This window comes from Salvelinus namaycush, chromosome 2 (assembly GCF_016432855.1).
Source record: "Salvelinus namaycush isolate Seneca chromosome 2, SaNama_1.0, whole genome shotgun sequence".
Lineage (NCBI taxonomy): Eukaryota > Metazoa > Chordata > Actinopteri > Salmoniformes > Salmonidae > Salvelinus > Salvelinus namaycush.
In genome coordinates, this window is record NC_052308.1 from 30,559,762 (window position 1) to 30,580,385 (window position 20,624).

Genomic DNA, 20,624 nt, shown 5'->3' on the forward strand with positions numbered 1-20,624 from the left:
GAAGCACTGTCACTCTCACTCATAAGAAAACACTACGCCTCTCTTTGGCTTTTATTTCTGCTTGTGTTTACGTCACTTTGACGTTACGGAAAATGGTACAGACTTTGAGATTGGTTCCGTCCGATGTGCATTCCATCGCCTACAATCTTTTATCGAAGTTATAGACGGATATTTCTTCACATCTCACATTTATTTTGTAGCCTATGCTTGCGAGAGGCACTAAAATGTTACTCCAACCGGCATATTTTCCAGATGACTGTTTTTATTGATACACAGTTGACAGGAAAGTTTCGTGTAATTCGACAGCTAACGTTATTTCATAAAAATATGAATGAATTGTAAGATTAAAAGTTTAATGAATGACTGTTAGTTTAACGTAAAAGTAGTCAATTGTGTTACGTGTAATTACGGAAAGTAAACTAGAGTTCAAGGTCCAGCCACGCTACGTGCTGAGACTGGTTGCGACAGGAACATATTGCTAGTTAGCCAAAACTACCAGTCATGGCAGACTCGAGCAACAATCACTCGAAGACCCTCAATTTCAACGTGGGGGTACTTGGGCATGTCGACAGCGGGAAGACGTCGCTTGCCAGGGCTCTCAGCAGCACAGCGTCCACGGCTGCCTTTAAAAAGAACCCGCAGTCCCGAGAGAGGCATCACCCTGGATCTAGGCTTCTCCTCCTTCACCGTGGACCTCCCAGAGCAGCTGCGGGCGGTGTCCGGGTGCCGGGGCTACGACAACCTGCAGTTCACCTGGTGGACTATCCTGGAAACGCGTCCCTCATTCGCATCCTCATTGGAGGAAAAGGATGCGAATGAGGATCGTGTTACTGTTTTAACTGCATAAATACATCTAACGTTATTCCCTAACAACAGTGGCAGGACAGCAAATGCTCAGGTGTTGAAACTTGTGTGACAGTGGAGATCCCATCACTCACACTAATGACATGTAGTGAAATAAATTTGTCACATGCTTTGTAAACAAGTGTAGACTAACAGTGAAATGCTTACTTACTGGCCCATCCCAACAATGCAGGGTACATTTCTTAATATATATATATATATATATATTACACACACAATACATGGACAAAAGTATGTGGACACCTCCTCGTTGAACATCGCATTCCAAAATAATGGACTTTAATATAGAGTTGCCCCCCCCCCCCCCCCCCCCCCTTTGCTGGTTTAACAGCCTCCACTTATCTGGGAAGGCTTTCCACTAGTTGTTGGAACATTGCTGCGTGGACTTGTTTCCATTCAGCCACAAGAGCATTAGTGAGGTCGGGCACTGGTGTTGGGCGATTAGGCCTGGCTCGCAGTCGGCATTCCAATTCATCCCAAAGATGTCAGATGTGGTTGAGGTCAGGGCTCTGTTTTGGCCAGTCAAGTTCTTCCACACCGATTTCGACAAACCATTTCTGCACAGGGGTATTGTCAGGCTGAAACAGGAAAGGGCCTTCCCCAAACATTTGCCACAAAGTTGGAAGGCAGCACAGACTCGTTTAGAATGTCATTGTATGCTGTAGTGTTAAGATTTCCCTTCACTGGAACTAAGGGGCCTAGCCCCGAACCATTAAAAACAGTGACACAAGGACTTCTTACGTTGAAAGTCACTGAGCTTTTCAGTAAGGCCATACTACTACCATTGTTTGTCTATGGAGATTGCATGGCAGTGTGCTCGATTTTATACACCTGTCAGCAATGGGTGTGGCTGAAATAGCCGAATCCACTATGTTGAAGGGGTGTCCACGTACTTTGATTTATATATAAACATGAAGAATAAATACACAATTAGTAACGATAACTTGGCTATATACACGGGGTACTGGTACCAAGTCAATATGCAAGGGTACGAGGTAATTGAGGTGGATACAGTGAATTCGGAAAGTATTCAGACCCCTTGACTTATTCCACATTTTGTTACGTTACAACTTTGTTCTAAAATTGATTAAATCGTTTTTTTCTTCATCAATCTACAAACAATACCCCATAATGACAAAGTGAAAACATTTACATTTTTTGCAATTTTTTAAAATAGAAATACCTTATTTACATAAGTTTTCAGACCCTTTGCTATGAGACTCAAAATTTAGCTCAGGTGAATCCTGTTTCCAATGATCATCCTTGATCATTCTGTGGTAAATTAAATTGATTAGACATGATTTGGAAAGGCACACACCTGTTTATATAAGGTCCCACAGTTGACAGTGCATGTCAGAGCACAAACCAAGCCATGGGGTCGAAGGAATTGTCCGAAGAGCTCCGGAACAGGATTGTGTCGAGGCACAGATCTGGGGAAGGGTAGCAAAAAATGTTCTGCAGCATTGAAGGTCCCCAAGAACACAGTGGCCTCCATCATTCTAAAATGGAAGAAGTTTGGAACCACCAAGACCCTTCCTAGAGCTGGCCGCCCAGCCAAACTGAGCAATCGGGGGAAAAGAGCCTTGGTCAGGGAGGTGACCAAGAACACGATCATCACTCTGACAGAGCTCCAGAGTTCCTCTGTGGAGATGGGAGAACCTACCAGAAGGTCAACCATCTCTGCAGCACTTCACCAATCAGGCCTTTATGGTAGATTGGCCAGACGGAAGCCACTCCTCAGTAAAAGGCACATGACAGCCCGCTTGGAGTTTTAAAAAGGTACATAAAGGACTCTCAGACCATGTGAAACAAGATTCTCTGGTGTGATGAAACCAAGATTGAACTCTTTGGCCTGAATGCCAAGCATCACGTCTGGAGGAAACATTGCACCACTCCTATGGTGAAGCTTGGTGGTGGCAGCATCATACTGTGGGGATGTTTTTCAGCTGCAGGGACTGGGAGATTAGTCAGGATTGAGGGAAGATGAACGGAGCAAAGGACAGAGAAATTCTTGTTGAAAACCTGTCCCAGAGCGCTCTGGACCACAGACTGAGGTGAAGGTTCACCTTCCAACAGGACAACGACCCTAAGCACACAGCCAAGACAATGCAGGAGTGGCTTTGGGACAAGTCTCTGAATGTCCTTGAGTGGCCCAGCCAGAGCCTGGACTTGAACCCGATCGATCATCTCTGGAGATGAAAATAGCTGTGCAGCGACGCTCCCTATCCAACCTGGCAGAGCTTGAGAGAATCCGCAGAGAAGAATGGGAGAAACTTGCCAAATACAGGTGTGCCAAGATTGTAGCGTCATACCCAAGAAGACTCGAGGCGGTAATCGCTGCCAAAGGTGCTTCAACAAAGTACTGAGTAAAGGGTCTGAACATTTCTAAAAACCTGTTTTTGCTTTATCATTATGGGGTATTGTGTATAGATTGATGAGGGGGACAAAAACAATTTAAGCCATTTTAGAATAATGCTTTAACGTAACAAAATGTGGAAAAAGTCAAGAGGTCTGAATACTTTCCGAATGCACTGTATGTACAGTGTAGGGGTAAAGTGACTAGGCAATAGGATAAGTAATAAACAGTAGCAGATGCGTGTGTGATGAGTCAAAATAATTAGTGCAAAGAGGGGGGTCAATGCAGGGTCAATGCAGATAGTCCGGGTAGCTATTTGATTAATTATTTAGTTGTCTTATGGCTTGGGGGTAGAAGCTGTTCAGGGTCGTGTTGGTTCGAGTGTTGGTGCATCAGTACCGCTTGCCGTGCGGTAGCAAAGAGAACAGTCTGTGACTTGGGTGGCTGGAGTCGTTGAAAAGTTGTAGAACCTTCCTCTGACACCGCCTTGTATAGAGTTCCTGGATGGCAGGGAGATCAGCCCTAGTGATGTACTGGGCCGTACGAACTACCCTCTGTAGCGCCTTGCGGTCGGATGCCAAGCTGTTGCCCGTCAGGAAGTCCAGCATCCCGTTGCAGAGGAAGGTGTTCAGTCCCAGGGTCCTGAGCTTAGTGATGAACTTGGAGGGCACTATGTTGTTGAACAGCGAGGTTTCTTTTTTTAATCCGTCATAGTTTGCAAGCCCCGACACACCAGATGAGTGACAGAGCTGGTGTAGTAGGATTCGATCTTAGTCCTGTATTGACACTTTGCCTTTTTTTATGGCTCGTCGGGGGTCATAGCGGGATTTCTTATAGATGTCCATATTAGTTTCCTACTCGTTGAAAGCGGAAGCTTTCGCTCAGTGCGGATGTTCCCTGTAATCCATGGCTTTTGGTTGGGAAATGAAACGGGCCAGTCAGCTGTCTGACAGCTGGTACTCTAGCCCTGAAGTGTGACGGTCAGGTACAGGAATGGCAAGTGGCAACATACAATGACTTTATCAGATAAGGACAACATGTTCATGGATAATTGATTGAGGGTGGTAACTTCCGATACTGTAGAGCTTACTGTATTGTCTGTGAACTCATGGAAGTTCTGTCAGAGTTCAACTCTAGATCCAGCCAGCAGAGGGCGAATGAGGACTGCAGAATAAAGACTACACAAACACCCATACAAGAGTTTTTCTTGATTTGTACTATTTTATACATTGTAGAATAATAGTGAAGACATCAAAACTATGACATAACACATGGAATCATGTAATAACCCAAAAAGATTTAAACAAATAAAAATATATTTTAGAGACTTCAAAGTAGTCACCCTTTGCCTTGATGACAACTTTGCACACTCTTGGCATTCTCTCAACCAGTTTCATGAGGTAGTCATCTGGAATGCATTTCAATTAACAGATGTGCCTTGTAAAAAGTTAATTTGTGGACTTTCTTTCCTTAATAAGTTTGAGCCAATCAGTTGTGTTGTAACAAGGTAGGGCTGGTATACAGAAGATGGCACTATTTGATAAAAGTCAAGTCCTCATTAATTTAAGCCATGAAGGTCAGTCAACTCGGACAATTGCAATCGCAAAAACCATCAAGCGCTATGATGAAACTGACTCTCATACCATCACTCATTCATATTTTTTTTATGTACATATTCTTATTCATTCCTTTACACTTGTGTGTATAAGGTAGTTGTTGTGAAATTGTTAGGTTAGATTACTCGTTGGATATTACTGTATTGTCGGAACTAGAAGCACATGCATTTCGCTACACTCGCATTAACATCTGCTAACCATGTGTGTGACAAATAAAATTTGATTTGATTTGATGAGGACCGCCACAGGAAAGGAAGACCCAGAGTTACCTCTGCTGCAGAGGATAAGTTCATTAGTGTTAACTGCACCTCAGATTGCAGCCCAAATAAATGCTTCACAGAGTTCAAGGAACAGACACATCTCAACATCAACTGTTCAGAGGAGACTGGGAATCAGGCCTTCATGGTTGAATTGCTGCATAGAAACCACTACTAAAGGACACCAATAAGAAAAAGAGACTTGCTTGGGCCAAGAAACACGAGCAATGGACATTAGACCGGTGGAAATCTGTTCTTTGGTCTGTAGAGTCCAAATTTGAGATTTTTGTTTCCAACCGCCATGTCTTTGTGAGACGCAGAGTAGGTGAACGGATGATCTCTGCATGTGTGGGGCCCACCGTGAAGCAAGGTGGAGGAGGTGTGGGGGTGCTTTTCTGGTGACACTGATTTATTTAGAATTCAAGGCTACCACAGCATTCTGCAGCGTTACGCCATCCCATGTGGTTTGCGCTTAGTGGGACTATCATTTGTTTTTCAACAGGACAATGACCCAACACACCTCCAGGCGGTGCAAGGGCTATTGAACCAAGAAGGAGAGTGATGGAGTGCTGCATCAGATGACCTGGCCTCCACAATCACCTGACCTCAACCAAATTGAGATGGTTTGGGGTGAGTTAGACCGCAGAATGAAGGAAAAAGCAGCCAACAAGTGCTGAGCATATGTGGGAACTTCTTCAAGATTGTTGGAAAAGCATTCATCATGAAGCTGGTTGAGAGAATGCCAAAAGTGTGCAAAGTTGTCGTCAAGGCATAGGGTGGCTACTTTGAAGAATCTAAAATCTATTTTGATTTAACACTTTTTTGGTTACTACATGATTCCATATTTGTTATTTCATAAGTTTGATGTCTTCACTATTATTCTACAATGTAGAAAAATAGTACAAATAAAGAAAAACCCTTGAATGAGTAGGTGTGTCCAAACTTTTGACTGGTACTGTATAATTTATTTCTCGAATCAACCATGCAAAGCAACCATTACATGGTTAACGCACACTGACTGACTGGCCCCTCCACTATCCTGTGGCTTTGCAAGGAGAGAGAGAGGAGGAATGGGTAGAACTCTCCAGGAGGACGAGAGAGATTTCCTTATCCTTACGGCTCAGTTGAACTCTGCTCACTCATTTCCCCTCTCTTCTTTCTTGCTACTATCCCCCCCCCCCCCCCCTCCAATGAGTGTTTGTAGGGTTGATCCACTTTGTTTTATTATTTCTATTAATATCAGGAGTTGACAATATGTATCCTGTAAGAGGAGACTGCTTTGACAGGCCTGAGAGGTGAGGGTGAGCAAACTGGGCATTGGTGGGAGAAGAGAACAGGGGGAGTCGCAGTAGAAGGAAAGCAGGATAAGGCGAATATACACACACACACAGGAGTGCAGCCTGAGTCAGTGTATATGGCTGGTAGTTTGCTATATAAAGCCAGTGTGTCCCTGTGGATGGCACATGCTGTGGATTAGGGCGGAAGGAAGGTGTGGGGAACGGGGTATGTAATAAGCTTCCCCTCCTATCCCCAATGGGGAGAGCACAGGAAAGAAAGGGAGCCAAAGAGAGGCAGAGCAAAGAGGGGAGCACAGGAAAGAAAGACTGCCAAAGTGAGGGGAAGAAAAGAGGGAGTAAAGACAACCAAGCGAGCTGGGGCTCTAATTTCAGCCCTCTAGCCTTTCTCCCTTCTTTACATCCCTTTGTACCCTCCCTCCCTCTTTCCCTCTCTTCTTGTTCTGTTGTTATTCTTGGTTGTCTGTTTCTGTTCCTGTTGCTCCATTGGTTGCTCAACTTATGAATTTGGTTATATGGCCCTCCAGGAGTCCTGTGTAGAGGAGCTGTAACCATGCAGTGCTGAGTGTGCACAATCATTTCACTGCAGTAGTTTTGGACTGCGGTGTTTATTATTGACAAGTCATATAGCATAAATGAAAGTATAATTGTGCGTGTGTGTTCCATGGGCTCAGATCATAGACCTGATGATGCTGGTGGTAGACGTGGTGAAGGGGGTCCAGACCCAGACAGCAGAGTGTCTGCTGATAGGAGAGCTGACCTGCAATCCGCATGGTGGTCATTCTCAACAAGACTGACCTGCTGCAGCACAACAAGAGACAGACCGCCATCGACAAGATGACCAAGAGACTGCACAAGACCCTGGAGAACACCAGGTAACACACACACACACACACACACACACACACACACACACACACACACACACACACACACACACACACACACACACACACACACACACACACACACACACACACACACACACACAGTCATTCTAACCCTTGTTTCATCCCCTGTTGGCAAGATTTAAAGACTGTCCTGTGATTGCCGTGGCAGCGAAGCCTGGGGGTCCTGAGGCCCCTGAAACAGAAGAACCCCAGGGAGTGCCTGACCTAATGGAGGTAAAGACCCTGAACACACTGGTGCCCCAGGATGTGCCTGCACTATTAGCGGTATGGGTTAATATTCTAACTAGACAGGACAAACGCGTTTTCCCGATCTCTGGTATATCATCAAGATAAATGAATCACAGCACGTTTTTGGAGTCATTCAGCAGTTTGTACCTGGTTAAATATAATGTTGTTGGAAATTAATGTTGAAAGCAAACATTTTGTATTCCTAAAACATACAAAATTATGCTATCGCTGATTCCTGTTGACAAGAACTTTTCATAAATATGCCAATGTCAAAACACAGTTTTGAAGTGTCCAAATCAATAGATACAAAAACTATTTGTGATATTCAAAACCTAAGCATAAAATGTACTACCTACATATACAGTTGAAGTCGGAAGTTTACATACACTTATGTTGGAGTCCTTAAAACTAATTTTTAAAATTTCTTGTTAACAAACTATAGTTTTGGCAAGTCGGTTAGGACATCTACTTTGTGCATGACACAAGTAATTTTTCCAACAATTGTTTACAGACAGATTATTTCACTTATAATTAAAGGTATCCCAATTCCAGTGGGTCAGAAGTTTACATACACTAAGTTGACTGTGCCTTTAAACAGCTTGGAAAATTCCATAAAATGATGTCATGGCTTTAGAAGCTTCTGATAGGCTAATTGACATAATTTGAGTCAATTGGAGGTGTACCTGTGGATGTTTTTCAAGGCCTACTGTCAAACTCAGTGCAGTGCATTGTGAAGATGCTGGAGGAAACAGGTACAAAAGTATCTATATCCACAGTAAAACGAGTCCTATATCGACATAACCTGAAAGGCCGCTCAGCAAAGAAGAAGCCACTGCTCCAAAACAGCCATAAAAAAATCAGACTACGGTTTGCAACTGCACATGGGGACAAGATCGTACTTTTTGGAGAAATGTCCTCTGGTCTGATGAAACAAAAATAGAGCTGTTTGGCCATAATGACCATCGTTATGTTTGGAGGAAAACGGGGGAGACTTGCAAGCCGAAGAACACCATCCCAACCGTGAAGCACGGGGGTAGCAGCATCATGTTGTGGGGGTGTTTTGCTGCAAGAGGGACTGGTGCACTTCACAAAATAGATGGCATCATGAGGCAGGAAAATTATGTGGATATACTGAAGCAACATCTCAAGACATCAGTCAGAAAGTTAAATCTTGGTCACAAATGGGTCTTCCAAATGGACAATGACCCCAAGCATACTTCCAAAGTTGTGGCAAAACGGATTAAGGACAACAAAGTCAAGGTATTGGAGTGACCATCACAAAGCCCTGACCTCAATCCTACAGAAAATTTGTGGGCAGAACTGAAAAGGCGTGTGCGAGCAAAGAGGCCTACAAACCTGACTCAGTTACACCATCCCTGTCAGGAGGAATGGGACAAAATTCACCCAACTTATTGTGGGAAGCTTGTGGAAGGCTACCCGAAACGTTTGACCCAAGTAAAACAATTTAAAGGCAATGCGTCCAAATTCTAATTGAGTGTATGTAAACTTCTGACCCACTGGGAATGTGATGAAAAAAATAAAAGCTAAAATAAATAATTCTCGCTACTATTATTCTGACATTTCACATTCTTAAAATAGTGGTGGTCTTAACTGATCTAAGACAGGGAATTTTTAAGAGGATTAAATGTCAGGAATTGTGAAAAACTGAGTTTAAATGTATTTGGCTAAGGTGTATGTAAACTTCCGACTTCAACTCTACATGTGCCCAATAGTAATATATTACTTGTATTATAATTTTTTACGAGCACCTTATGAACTGCATATGCACCAAAAACCTTTTTGGTTTGACAAGTGGCAATAAATCACTCGTATTGATTTGGGGGGAATCAGGTTGTATGCACAACAAAAAACACACAGGAACTGTAAATATTGTTTACATCACTGGTTAGAGGACAAGCTGTTGAAGACAGCCTGCTACATTTTGGAGTGATGCATTTTGATTTGGGGCTCACCAAAACGGAAAGAGAAACGCAGCACTTATTTGCCAATCACTCATAATCGATATCACGTTGAAATCAATAGAACGAGAGGGGGGAGTCAGGTTGCACGTCCTGTTCGAACAATACTGAAAACCCCCACTGAATCTGGGAATAGTATGTCTACTGTATCACTGGTTAGAGGACAACTTGTAAAAAAACATCCAGCTACGTTTTCGATTGTTGCATTTTGTTTCAAGTGGATCGCCAATGCGGAAAGGTAAACGCAGCACTATTTTGTTAAAGGGCTACTTCGGGATTTTGTCAATGAGGTCCGTTATGTACTTCCCTAGAGTCAGGTGAACTGCTGGATAGCATGCTAGTAGATACTACCTATAGATTTCCAGTAAATTTTTTTATGAAGTAGATGAATTGTCAATAGCCCGAAGTATCCCTTTAATCACTCATACCAATATCACATTGAAATCAATAAAGCGAGGCAAACGTTTGGGTGGTAGGCGCTGTTTGAACTAACACTATTCAAAGGCCACACTGAGTCTGAGGATTATTTTTTTTATATCACTGGTTAGAAGTTAATTTGCTAAAGACAGCGGTCTACATATTGCTTTGTTATTTAACTTACACGAATCACGCCCCTGCATATGATATCAACACGGATAAAGTTTGGCTGTTATTTCAGTGATAGTTTGAATCTGGTGTGAGGCTAGCAACTTTTATAGAGAGACCACCCTAAATTCTCCATGCTGTTTGGGTTCGAAAATGAGAGCACAGCTCTAACTCCTGTGACCCACAGTGCGTATGTCTCAATCACAGGACAAAACCAAAGAGATTGATCTGTTTTAAGCAAATGATCTCGTGCCATCATGCTGACTATAAACTTTTATACTAACATCACCAATCTGAGGTAAAAAGGATGTGTAATTCCCCCCAATTTGATGTAGGGAAATTCCATGGTAATGGAATTACTGAAAATTGTACCAAACACATTTACAAGAAGATCTGTGCTGATGCAAAGTTTGGTAACAGAATAAAACTTAGGTTTGACCGTATTTCTGTAACCAAACTTTGCATCTGCACAGTTTTTCCAGTAGATGTGTTTTTGTACAGTTTTCTGTGGAAATTGTTAAAGTAGTCCTTCTGCATAGAGCTGCATGGTTTGTTAAACTTTGAAATCAATGGTTTGGGTTTGATATACATTTTGAAGCGAAAAATCAGTCTCAGAGTAATTCGGTTAACTTGAAATTGCCCTGTGGTCAAAACGTGAGCTTGTGTAATGTAGTAACACATACTGTCCACATCATGGAAAGTAGCGTAATGTAAATTAATTAAATGTGGCATAAAAATGCAATATTTTAATTTAGGGTTATAGTTAGTTAACTCACAGATTTTTACAATAATCACCATATATTTCTCACTGGTTTAACCATTTAGAGAGTTAAGTGCTCTCAAACACATTTGAACCGGGTGCTCTAGACTATAGCTTCCATAGTGTCTGTGCAGCAGCCTGAACGTTCGACGCCACTTCTCTTACTGGTGTGAAGACCGCTTCAATGACACCTACAGTATCCTTTAATTGAAACGATACAGTAAAAGGTAGATACCATAGAACAAAGAGGCATATGACAGACACTGTCATAGGTCAGGGGGTTCTGCCCTATGATTAAAACACAAGAGCCACTGTCAGGAAGTCTTTATGAAACCACAGGATACACAGACTCAACACTAAGATATGCTTCTGATTAGGACTGGCCCTCTAGTCTGTGTGTATGTGTATGTGTGTATGTGTGTGTGTGTGTGTGTGTGTGTGTGTGTGTGTGTGAATCACACTCATGCCTACGATGACCGTACAATGTTATGACAGCAGTTTTGACTTTGCTCTGTATGCACGTCTCCCCGAGCTGTTGAAGAGCCAGACGTACCTCCCTCACAGAGACCCGGGGGGAGCCCTGCTGATGGCGGTGGACCACTGCTTCTCCATCCGCGGTCAGGGCACGGTCATGACCGGAACCATCCTACAGGGGCCGCTAGCTGTCAACGACACCGTGGAGATCCCAGCGCTCGAGCTACAGTCACTGACCACAGAACGTTGATTTGCATGACCACTGAAAGAAGTCCTGGTCAGTGGTTCTCAACCCGCTAAGTCTATTGACCAGCAACAATTATTTGTGATATTGCTGATTTATTATAGTGCGTTAGTCAGTTGAATTAGTTCCATGGCATGCTCTTAGTTCCTGCTTCCAGAAAGGTGGAGAATGGTTGTTGCAGTAGAATAACCCTGATTCAGATGACCTGGACAGCACAAGGCTGGAGTAGAATCTACAGAGTTCATAAGTTGACTGGAAGAGGAGGGAGGGGAAAGAGGGATGGTAGTGTGGGGGTGGAGGATGTGTGTGTGTTTTGGAAAGGGCAGGATGGGGAGACTGGAGAAGAGGGGTGGGGGTTGACAGTACAGGAGCTGACTAATTTAGACCAGATGCAGTCACTCACATTTGTTTGTAGGCCAGCCTAGTCTAAACACCAGCTTATTGTATTCAACCTTACTATCAACTGGTGTCATTATAACATCCTCCATCAGGTGGCAGCAAAAGCCTGAAGAAAACTGGCTTTTGTCTCAGCATTCAGTCTCAGAGAAGAATGGTGGTTAGGCCACAACGACCATACTCTCCGTCACAACACAACAATGGACACACAACAAAAACAACACTCAGTGATGGGTAGGATAATTGTCCCTGTAACCGAATGGTTGCTGGGTCAAATCCCTGAGCCGACAAGGTAAAAATCTGCCGCTCTGCTCTTGAGCAAGGCAGTTAACCCCCAACGACAATTGCTCCCCGGGTACCGATGATGTGGACGTCGATTAAGGCAGCCCCCAGCACCTCTCTGATTCAGAGGGGTTGGGTTAAATGCGGAAGATGCATTTCAGTTGAATGCATTCAGTTGTACAACTGACTAGGTATCCCCCTTTCCCTGTTCTGTTGTATATTGTACATGGTAATACCTCGTAATTTGTCAATTGCATAACTAACCTTGCACAAGCAAACGAGTAGGTTAGTTTGAATGTCTCTCTGTGTTTGTCTTTTAACCCCTAGGTGACCAAGAAAGTGAAGTTGAGTCAGATGTTCCGGCAGCCGGTGTGTGGGGCCATGCAGGGTGACCGCATGAGTGTGTGTGACCCAGTTTGACCCCAAATTGCTAGAACGGGGGGTGGTGTGTACCCCTGGTTCCCTACACACCCTCCACGCTGCCCTCATCTCCGTCAGAAAGATTGGCTAACGATTGGCCACCCGTGCCAAGTTCCATATCACCGTGGGCCACGAGACCGTCATGGCCAGGGTCACCTTCTTCGGTCTGCCCCCTGGGGAGACCCCCCCAGACCCCCAACACAGACCCCCAGCCACTCCCCTCTGATCCCCACTCCCCTCAGCCAGAACCCAGCCCCCTGAGCACACCCTTCTCCTTTGACCGGGAGTACTTCCACCAGGACGAGTATGTGATTGGTCAGCGGTAGGCCGGAGGGGCTAGGCCAGATCCGGAGCAGTGGGCGCTGCTGGAGTTTGAGCGTCCGGTCACGTGTCCCCCTCTCTGCCTGGTGATTGGCTCCAAGCTGGACACGGACATCCACGCCAACGCGTGCCGGCTGGCGTTCCAGGGGCGTCTGCTGGAGGGCTTTGAGGAGAAGAGCTATTCTGAGACTACACTACCCAGACTACGCATCTACAAGACCAAACGCAAGGAGGGAGCGGTGGAGAGGGTGAGTGGACGCCCTGCTCGCCTCTCTCTGACACCCTGCCCTCCCATCACCCTTCATGGATCTCTGTCCTTTGCCTCTGTCCTTTGCCCTCTCTCTCACCCCTCTTCTCCCTCTTTCTCTCTCTCTCTAGTCTTTGTTTGGATTTTTCATTGCTGGTGGTGCTGGAGCGTGTTGCAGGGACTGAGCTCCCATTGTGCGTACACATACAGAGTCCCTGGGGCGGTGCGGGAGGGCAGCGTGGAGAGGTATGCAGGGCCTTGACCTGTGCTGGGCTGTGACACAGGCGTGTGGTCCCCTGATGCCAGAGGCAGCAGCCAGACAGACTGGTGCTGTTTGGACACACCTGAGTGGCACAGAAATATACCCACATGACTCTCTGCATTCCTCCCGACCCGCACTCTAGCCTCTGCTCTCTCGCTCTCTCTGCTCTCTCTCTCTTTCTGTTCTCTCTCTCTCTGTTCTCTCTCTCTGCTCTCTCTCTCTCTGCTCTCTCTCTGTTCTCTCTTTCTGCTCTCTCTCTCTGCTCTCTCTGCTCTCTCTGCTCTCTCTCTGCTCTCTCTCTCTGCTTTCTCTCTGCTCTCTCTCTCTGCTCTCTCTCTCTCTCTCTGCTCTCTCTGCTCTCTCTCTGCTCTCTCTCTGCTCTCTCTCTGCTCTCTCTCTGCTCTCTCTCTGTTCTCTCTCTACTCTCTCTCTCTGCTCTCTCTGCTCTCTCTCTCTCTCTGCGCTCTCTCTGCACTCTCTCTCTGCTCTCTCTCTCTCTCTGTTCTCTCTCTCTGCTCTCTCTCTCTTCTCTCTCTCTCTGCTCTCTCTCTGCTCTCTCTGCACTCTCTCTCTGCTCTCTCTCTCTCTGCTCTTTTTTTTCTTTCTCTCTCTTTGTGTACTCGATCCGTCATGTTTTTTGTCTCTCACCTTCAGCCTCTTTCTCCCTGGCTCCATCTCACTCTTGTAATATATTTCTATGTTCCTCAGTTTGTTTTTCCTCTTTTGGCTCATAAGAGTCTTATCTGCCTCTCGTTGCTCCTGTCTGTCTCTGTCTGTTTGAGTGTTGTCTGCCACCCAGCAGCAGCCAGCAGTGTGTCTGTGTGTACACGCCCTCAGTCAGGGTCGCTAACAGGTCAGAGGTCAAGTGTGTGGACAAGTTTTACTGCTGTTAGCACCTCAGGCTGTCGACAGCCAACCCCACAGTTACACAGCAGTCCTTGACCCTCTCCCTGTGAGGTCAGACTCTGTTCATGTGGGTGTGTGTGGGTTCCCCTCACATAATGAGGAAGTGCTGTTTGTTTTTTGTCTTCTAAGAGGACACATACCTGAGATGTTGGAATGTTTGAGATATGACTGTGTCTTTAAGTCATGCCTTTGTCACAGTGTTGTCTGACATGTGTACCAACTGTAGCTTATCTGTGGTCACGCTTCAGTCAGAACCCAACGTCAGAGAGAGAGAAAGGGAGCAAAGGGGGGAGGGTTCAGGAAAGAGTGAGGGGGAGAAGTAGAGAGAGACAGAGCGGTGCCCTCCCTTTATCGGATCAGTGACGGTTGAGAGAGTCTCAGTGATGGGGAAAAAATACAAACAACAAACAGAAGAAGAATGTGTAGAGGAATGAAAGAGGAGATACAGACAAGCTGGTGGCAGGCCTAGGGCAATGTGGCTCGTTGGGTTGGGACGGGGTACAGAACAGTGTCATGGTGGGGTCAGCCACCCCCCACTATGGCGACAGAGTGGCAGCATGGTAACACGAGGTCATGCACCAATGTCTGTTAAATCAAAGAGAGGAACATAGAAAACAAACACACACTGACCTCTCTGTGCTGGAGGAAGTTTATACTGTCAGACTCAATAAATAATTAAAGGATATGCTGGATAGTTTTAGGATATTTTCCACGTGTGTTATTTGCTTTTATCATTAACTGGAAGCTGTTCGTTGAATAATAATATTATTTAAGCTTATTACATTACAATAATTATATTTGATATTTTCTTATATGATTACTTTGTATCTGTCATTGGTGCCCCTCATGTCTCTTTACTCATCTCTAATATTTATATATTCCTTAATTCCGTTCTTTTACTTTTAGGTTTGTGTGTATTGTGTGTATTGTGTGTATTGTGTGTATTGTTGTGAATTGTTAGATATTAATTTACTGTTGGAGCTAGAAACACAATAATTTCACTGCACCCTCAGTAACATCTGCCAAACATGTGAATGTGACCAATAACATCTACCAAACACGTGAATGTGACCAATAACATCTGCCAAACACGTAAATGTGACCAATAACATCTGCCAAACACGTGAATGTGACCAATAACATCTACCAAACACGTGAATGTGACCAATAACATCTGCCAAACACGTGAATGTGACCAATAACATCTGCCAAACACATGAATGTGACCAATAACATCTGCCAAACATGTGAATGTGACCAATAACATCTACCAAACACGTGAATGTGACCAATAACATCTGCCAAACACGTGAATGTGACCAATAACATCTACCAAACACGTGAATGTGACCAATAACATCTGCCAAACACGTGAATGTGACCAATAACATCTGCCAAACACGTGAATGTGACCAATAACATCTACCAAACACGTGAATGTGACCAATAACATCTACCAAACACGTGAATGTGACCAATAACATCTGCCAAACACGTGAATGTGACCAATAATATCTGATTTGATTTGGTCAGGTAACAGATGACTACACTGTGATTGGGCGAAACCTGTTTAAGAAGTAGACCAACCTGCAGTTGTTTTTGGGGTTAAAGGTCACTCTCAATCGGCGAGGCAAGGATCCTCGAGGGCGGCTTCGGAAAAAGCGGCAAGTTTACGATCTGGGTGACAGGTAAGTAGTGGTGGGGCTGGAGGTAAAGGTGGAGGTGGTGAATGAATCTGTTTAGGAAGAAAAGGACCGCGCCGATGATTGGTTAAAATCAGCGGACCCATGGGCGTCCTATCACATTTTACCATCAGATATTGCAGTGGATGGGCGTCCTATCACATTTTACCATCAGATATTGCAGTGGATGGGCGTCCTATCACATTTTACCATCAGATATTGCAGTGGATGGGCGTCCTATCACATTTTACCATCAGATATTGCAGTGGATGGGCGTCCTATCACATTTTCCCATCAGATATTGCAGTGGATGGGTGTCCTATCACATTTTCCCATCAGATATTGCAGTGGATGGGCGTCCTATCACATCTGACCATCCGATACCACCCATCATTTTCTATTAATTTCCAGGCGATTCTACATGTTGATTTGCCACTGTTCGTTGACAGCAGGTGATCTACTGTGGTGTCTCTCCTTCATAAGCTCCATTAACAGTCAAGATAAGGACTGTATCGTTTGAGTTTCTTACTGCGTTTGTTGCCAATGCATATTCCATCTGTTTATTAGTCAGAATTATGCAATTACACTTATAGTACAACCAAAGCATGAAAGGGGCCTTCTCTTTTTGTCCTGCATCTCTCTGTGGTTCCCTTCTCTTTTTGTCCTGCATCTCTCTGTGGTTCCCTTCTCTTTTTGTCCTGCATCTCTCTGTGGTTCCCTTCTCTTTTTGTCCTGCATCTCTCTGTGGTTCCCTTCTCTTTTTGTCCTGCATCTCTCTGTGGTTCCCTTCTCTTTTTGTCCTGCATCTCTCTGTGGTTCCCTTCTCTTTGTGTCCTGCATCTCTCTGTGGTTCCCTTCTCTTTTTGTCCTGCATCTCTCTGTGGTTCCCTTCTCTTTTTGTCCTGCATCTCTCTGTGGTTCCCTTCTCTTTTTGTCCTGCATCTCTCTGTGGTTCCCTTCTCTTTTTGTCCTGCATCTCTCTGTGGTTCCCTTCTCTTTTTGTCCTGCATCTCTCTGTGGTTCCCTTGTCTTTTTGTCCTGCATCTCTCTGTGGTTCCCTTCTCTTTTTGTCCTGCATCTCTCTGTGGTTCCCTTCTCTTTTTGTCCTGCATCTCTCTGTGGTTCCCTTCTCTTTTTGTCCTGCATCTCTCTGTGGTTCCCTTCTCTTTTTGTCCTGCATCTCTCTGTGGTTCCCTTCTCTTTTTGTCCTGCATCTCTCTGTGGTTCCCTTCTCTTTTTGTCCTGCATCTCTCTGTGGTTCCCGTGCTCGCAGTACATTCGTTATCAGGATCAGGATGTGGTTGGAGTGGTGGGCTGGGAATCCCACTCCAGCATTCCCAGGTTTCCTCTGGGGGTAGCTCTGGGTCCGAGGGAAGTCTGCTCCCTGTTTATTTTACCTTGTGTCTCTCCGCTCCCCTCCGACCCACAGCTAGGCTCCACACTGGGCCGGGCAGGAAGAGAAACCAAAAACATTTAGAAAGAGAAGCCTACCTATATCCTCTCAACTCACTCACATTCACATTCACGTACACACTCACACACATGCTCTTACATACACACTGACATACTTGGCTAGTCACTTAAGACATTCAGTATGCTCATTGCTCATACACACTCATAGTATGACGGTGCTGTGTGATCCTTTGACCTCTAGCTACCCCAGGTGTGTTTGTGTTGTGTGTGTGTGCTCCCTTTCTCTCGTTGTTGTTCTTTTCTTCTCCCCTCAAACCTCTTCATGGCACATGATTAAAGACAGAGAAAGCCACGGAGAGAGGGAGAAATGGAAAGAGGAGGGCTAGTTAGATTTGAAGGGCTTCTTTGAAGGCCCTCCAGGCCTCTCCACAACCTCCCCCCTCTCACACAGGCACTACTGTCCAATCCCCCCCGCTATCCACCCTCCCCTGGACCTGACCCCAAACTCATCCCCTGCAAGCCCCTAAAGGCCACCAGCCTGGCACCAGACAGTTATTCTGTCTCTCCAGAGAGAGATGGAGGGATAGATGGAGGGAAAGGAGCAGAGAAAGATAGGGGAGTAGTGTGGTTTGTGTACGTGATGTCCGCTTGGATAGAACAAATGTTTTCATTATGTGGTTTAAATCAATACCACAGCTTGTTATACATGTGTGAAGGTGGCTTCAGGAGGGTAATTCACTGTGTGTGCGTGTTTGCAAATTAGTTGTATTTTACTCAAACATTGAACTAGATTTGACCGTTTTATTGGACACTATCACATGATTCATTCTAGTTTGTATTTACTGCTATTTATCTAAGTGCTTCCCTTTGTGTGATTGTTTGCGTGAGTGTTTGTGTGAGTAAGTGAATGAATGAGAGAAAGCGAGAGAGAGAAGTGGGGTAAGGCCAAGCGAATAGATCGGAGATATCCATCCCCGTAATTCTAACAACCCTCATGCTGGCATAACCATAACAATCTCCTCGGTGGCGCCGTGTGACGCGGGTAGGCGAGGTCAGCCGATGCAGAGGTTTGCTCAGGGAACATTTCTCGGCTACACGTGAGCAGAAAAACAAACACACACACACACACACACACACACACACACACACACACACACACACACACACACACACACACACACACACACACACACACACACACACACACACACACACACACACACACACACACACACACACACACACACAGGAATAGATGCCACAGAGGAATCCACGGCACGCCCACAACTGCCTGACGACTGTCAGACACCAATGTAAATGTCAGCCAGGACAGGACCGCCACAGAGAACCCTGACAGAGACACGTTTCTTCTACAACTATAGGAACCGTGAAACAAGACCAGCACAACAGATCTACACTATATATACAAATTATGTGGACATCCATTCAAATGAATGGATTCGGCTATTTCAGCCACACCCATTGCTGACAGGTGTATAAAATGGAGCACACAGCCATGCAATCTCCATAGACAAACATTGGCAGTAGAAGGGCCTCACTGAAGAGCTCAGTGACTTTCAGCATGGCACCGTCATAGGATGCCACCTTTCCAACAAGTCAGTTTGTCAAATTTCTGCCCTGCTGGAGCTGCCCCGGTCAACTGTAATAGTTGAAGTGCTGTTATTGTGAAGTGGAAACGTCTAGGAGCAACACCAGCTCAGCCGCGAAGTGGTAGGCCACACAAGCTCACAGAACGGGACTGCCGATTGCTGCAAGAGTGCTGTAAAAGAACGCTACCTGCCCAAATGCATTGTGCCAACTGTAAAGTTTGGTTGAGGAGGATTAATGGTCTGGGGCTGTTTTTCATGGTTTAGGCTAGGCCCCTTAGTTCCATTGAAGGGAAATCTTTACATTTCAGCATACAATGATATTCTTGACAATTCTGTGCTTCCAACTTTTTGTAGCAACAGTTTGGGGGAAGGCCCTTTCCTGTATCATCATGGCAATGCCACCGTGCACAAAGTGAGGTCCATACAGAAATGGTTTGTCGAGATCGGTGTGGAAGAACTGACTGGCCTGCACAGAGCCTCAACTGCTCTTGTGGCTGAATGGAAGCAAGTCCCCGCAGCAATGTTCCAACATCTAGTGGAAAGCCTTCCCAGATAAGTGGAGGCTGTTATAGCAGCAAAGGGGGGACCAACTCAATATTAATGCCCATGATTTTGGAATGAGATGTTCAACAAGCAGGTGTCCACATACTTATGGTCATGTAGTGTTTCTGTTCTCTCTCTCTCATCTCCTCCATCTCTGTCATCAACACTCTAAAGAGCAGATATATACCGTTGACCCTGATTCACCACTGGAGAGCAGTCAGAACAGGTCTAGTGGTGTGGTCTAGGGTGGTCTAGTGGTCTAAGCCATTGCCTCCAGATCACATGTAACGCTATAACATGGGTACGAATCCAGCCCACTGCTATTTCAGCACACTCGCTCTTCTATATTTTCTCTCTACCTCTGTCCAATCCTTTGTTTAATTTTGATCATTTAAACTGTATTTTTTTGTATTTGTTAAATACCTATGTGACTTGTATAAACTACCAGCAATTCTAATGCTGATATGATTTCTCTTTATCTCTCCCTCTCTCTTCCCCATTCCCTCTTTCTTCTCTTCGGAGGGTCTCAGTCTAGAGACTAAGCAGCTACTCTCCTCCACCTCCAAGAAGAAAGGAAAGGGTGGGGCTAAGGGGGAACTAGCCAAAGAGGAAGATGCCAAGATGGACACTCAGCCAATCAACATCAGCCTCCGATTCAAGAGATACGTTTTTGACCCCCACAAGAAGATGGTTCAGTCTTGAGGTGCGTTCAGTTCACTTGAACGTTTGCTACGTTGTGGAGCGGTTTGTACAGAATAACACGTTTCCCCAAAACGTTCTTGTATGTTCTTGAACAGACTTTGTGCTACGTCTGGTGGGTGTGGCAAGGTGTGGCTTGAAGCAATGAGTGACGTATTTAAAGGACAATGGTCATGCTGACAGCGTTCCCAAACCCACAACCCCTCCCCATTTTTAAACTGGTTGTTCAGTACAGCACTGTTTCTGTTCAATTGAACGTTCCAGAATGTAAAAA

At 45.0% G+C, this 20,624-nt stretch overlaps 1 pseudogene; it reads left to right on the forward strand.

Moving 5' to 3' along the window:
- The first annotated feature begins 77 nt into the window (after positions 1-77).
- LOC120061363 lies at positions 78-20,353 on the forward strand (annotated as a pseudogene).
- Positions 20,354-20,624: the final 271 nt, after the last annotated feature.